Raw genomic sequence first — 4243 nt, forward strand, 5'->3', positions numbered from 1 at the left:
TGCATTGGAGCAGCGGCGATGGTGGATGGTCGGGGGTGGCGGCGGCTTGCGGTGGTGAGGGGTGGAGGAGCTCCGGTGGTGATGGGTGGAGGAGCGCTGGAGGTGGCCGCGCGCCGGCGGTGAGATGCGCTAGGTCTAGTGGGCGGCGGGGCGGTCGATCTGGTGGAGGCAGGGGCGATTTGGGGTAGCGCTGCGGATCTGGTCGCCGGAGGGCCGGCGCGTCTATTTCACGATGGGCCAAAATTTTCGTCAAGTCGCGGGCTCTTTTACTGGCTGGCGCGCCAGGCCTTTTTACCGTTTCGCGCCGAAGACGGTCTCCAGCATGGGCCGGCAGACTGTGGGCCGACATTTAGTCCTCCCGGCAGTGCGTGTGTGCCGGAAAGTGTACCGGTAGTTGGTGTGCCGTTGTTACTGTAGTTCTCTCGGCAGTTAGGCCGCCTTAACATGCTTCTAGCGGCAGTAAGACATGTCCCGGCAGATAGTTTTCCCTTAGACATGTTTTTCTCCCGGCAATTAACTGCCCCCAATTAAGTCTTGTGGTGTAGTGGTATCTCCAAGAAGGTCTGCTGATTCTTCGTCGCTAGAAGGCCGTGGTAGCTTTCAAAATTCGTTCTGGAATTCCCTAGCAATGGGAAGAATTCGAGTTAGAACTCAAGACTAGTGAGTAGTTGTCAATAAAGGTGTTCTACACTTACTTTATGTACGGTTGCACTTCTTCCATGTTGGTCAAGACATAGATCATAATAGTCGACCACTCAGTAGGCGAAAAGTTCTTGGGCTTTGGTCCACTTGCATTGCCACCTTGGCCTTCGAAAAAGTTAAGGTCGGAAACATTACTAGTGGGCTCTTCATTGTAACGAGGAGCTGGATTTAACCTAGTCTGAATACTGTCATGATAGTACTTTGTCGTGGTCGTGGCCACCTCCTCGTTCAGGTATGCCTCGGCTATGGAGGCTTCAATGCGGGCTTTATTCTTACATTTCCCACGGAGATGCTTGAACTCCCGTTCAGGTGCATACTGCCATCGGAATTGCACGGGTCCTCCCATTCTAGCCTCATACGCGAGATGTAAGATCATATGTTGCATCGGATTAAAGAAACCTGGCAAAAATATCATCTCTAACTTGCATAGCAACTTAGGTGCTTGTTCCTCCAACTTTGCAACCACTTCATAATCTAGTTCTTTGGCACAAAGCTGACGGAAGAAGTAGCTCAACTCCGCCAGCACTCGCCAAATATCCTCTCTGACATACCCTCGAATCATCACAGGCATTATCCTCTCAAGCCATACATGGTAGTCATGACTCTTGAGGCCTCCTATTCGCTTTGTAGCCATATTCCCCTCATGAAATTAGCTGCATATCCATCAAGGAAGTACAAGTTGTTCACAATCCATTGGAGAATTACCTTCCTTTGAGGCATTGAAGGGGTGAAAGGGGCTGGTGGCTTCTTCCAAGAATTACCTTTTGCACGAGGCACCAAATTTAATTTTGGCCTGTTGCATAGTTTGGCTTGATCGATCCTAGCCTGAATGTTATCCTTTGACTTCTCGGTGTCGAGGAGCGTGCCGAGTAAGGCCTCCGCAATATTCTTTTCAGTGTGCATTACATCAATGTTGTGTGGAAGTTGATGATCTTTAAAGTAAGGGAGCCTCCATAAGCTTGGAATGTGAGTCCACTGGTGTGTCTCTCAATATCCCACAAAACCATTCCCATCAAGCTTTTCCTCGAGAGCATCTAACTCATCCTTAAGCTGGGCACCGGCCATAATAGGTGGTGGCGGGTCATCAACAATAACACATTTTTGGAAGTGCATAGCGTCTTGTCTATATGGGTGATCAAGACGAAGGAACTGCCGATGTTGGTCAAAGCATACATACTTGTGAACCTTAGCCAGCCAAATGAAAGTCACACGTTGTCGACACACTGGGCAAGGCCACTTCCCCTTTACACACCAACCACAAAATATCGCACATGCCGGTAGGTCATGTAGCAATGTGTGGTACCAGATATGCATATTGAAGTGCTTCTTTGAAACAGCATCGTATGTCCGGACGCCGTTGTTCCAAGCAACAAGTAAGTCGTCCACCAATGGCTCCATATACACACTCATATGCTTCCCGGGATAGTTAGGACCTGGAATTATCAACGTCAGAAACATGTGGTGTCGTTGCATGCAAACGCCAGGGGGCAGATTCAGGGGGATAACATATACTGGCCAACAACTGTATATGGCAGCCATCAAACCATATGGATTGAACCCGTCGCTTGTTATCCCAACAGCTACACTCTTCCAGTCATCTGTTTTCTTATGAATTTCAACAAATTTCTTCCATGCTTCACCATCCCGTGGATGTTGCATCTTTTTTGTATTGTACATCTTCCCTTCGGTGGCCCATCTCATATATTGGGCAGTTTCCTCGGTCATATAAACCCTCTAGATCCTTTCTGTGAATGAAAGATATCGATGGATATTGACGGCAATTGTGAGCTGCCTCTTGCTACCATCATCATCTATTACCTCAATATACCTAGAGGATTTGCACTTGACACAATAATTCGTATCTTTATGTTCATTTCTAAATAACATGCATCCGTTTGGACAAGCATGTATTTGCTCATACGACATCTTAAGTGAACCGAGGATTTTGTTCGACTTGTTCATGTTCTTTGGCAATATATTTTCTTTAGGCAACATGCTAGCAATAACTGACAATAAATCATTGAAGCAAATTATGCTCATCTTATGGTTTGCCTTCAGGGCCATTAGGCGTGCAATGCCATCTAGTTGAGTAACCTCTGTTGGAAATATGCCCTAGACGCAATAATAAATGGTTATTATTATTATATTTCTTTGTTCATGATAATCGTCTATTGTTCATGCTATAATTGTATTGTCTGGAAATCGTAATACATGTGTGAATACATAGACCACAACGTGTCCCTAGTAAGCCTCTAGTTGACTAGCTCGTTGATCAACAGATAGTCATGATTTCCTGACTATGGACATTGGATTTCATTGATAACAGGATCACATCATTAGGAGAATGATGTGATGGACAAGACCCAATCCTAAGCATAGCATAAAAGATTGTGTAGTTTCGTTTGCTAGAGCTTTTCCACTGTCAAGTATCTTTTCCTTAGACCATGAGATCGTGCAACTCCCGGATACCGTAGGAGTGCTTTGGGTGTGCCAAACGTCACAACGTAACTGGGTGACTATAAAGGTGCACTACGGGTATCTCCAAAAGTGTTTGTTGGGTTGGCACGGATCGAGACTGGGATTTGTCACTCCGTGTAACGGAGAGGTATCTCTGGGCCCACTCGGTAATGCATCATCATAATGAGCTCAATGTGACTAAGGCGTTAGTCACGGGATCATGCATTGCGGTACGAGTAAAGAGACTTGCCGGTAACGAGATTGAACAAGGTATTGGGATACCGACGATCGAATCTCAGGCAAGTAACATACCATTTGACAAAGGGAATTGCATACGGGATTGATTGAATCCTCGACACCGTGGTTCATCCGATGAGATCATCGTGGAACATGTGGGAGCCAACATGGGTATCCAGATCCCGCTGTTGGTTATTGACCGGAGAGGCGTCTCGGTCATGTCTGCATGTCTCCCGAACCCGTAGGGTCTACACACTTAAGGTTCGGTGACGCTAGGGTTTTAGAGATATATGTATGCGGAAACCCGAAAGTTGTTCGGAGTCCCGGATGAGATCCCGGACGTCACGAGAGGTTCCGGAATGGTCCGGAGGTGAAGAATTATATATAGGAAGTCAAGTTTCGGCCACCGGGAAAGTTTCGGGGGTTACCGGTATTGTACCGGGACCACCGGAAGGGTCCCGGGGGTCCACCGGGTGGGGCCACCTGTCCCGGAGGGCCCCGTGGGCTGAAAGTGGAAGGGAACCAGCCCTTAGTGGGCTGGGGCGCCCCCCCTTGGGCCTCCCCCCATGCACCTAGGGTTGGGAACCCTAGGGGGGAGCTTCCCCCTTGCCTTGGGGGGCAAGGCACCCCTTCCGCCCTTTTGGCCGCCGCCCCCCTTGGAGATCCCATCTCCCTGGGCCGGCGCCCCCTCAGGGGCCCTATATAAAAGGGGAGGAGGGAGGGCAGCAAGACACAGCCTTGGGCGCCTCCCTCCTCCCCTGCAACACCTCTCTCTCTCTCTCACAGAAGCTTGCGAAGCCCTGCCGGAGACCCGCTACATCCACCACCACGCCGTCGTGCTGCTGGA

Source organism: Triticum aestivum, chromosome 1D, assembly GCF_018294505.1.
Source record: "Triticum aestivum cultivar Chinese Spring chromosome 1D, IWGSC CS RefSeq v2.1, whole genome shotgun sequence".
Classification (NCBI taxonomy): Eukaryota; Viridiplantae; Streptophyta; class Magnoliopsida; order Poales; family Poaceae; genus Triticum; species Triticum aestivum.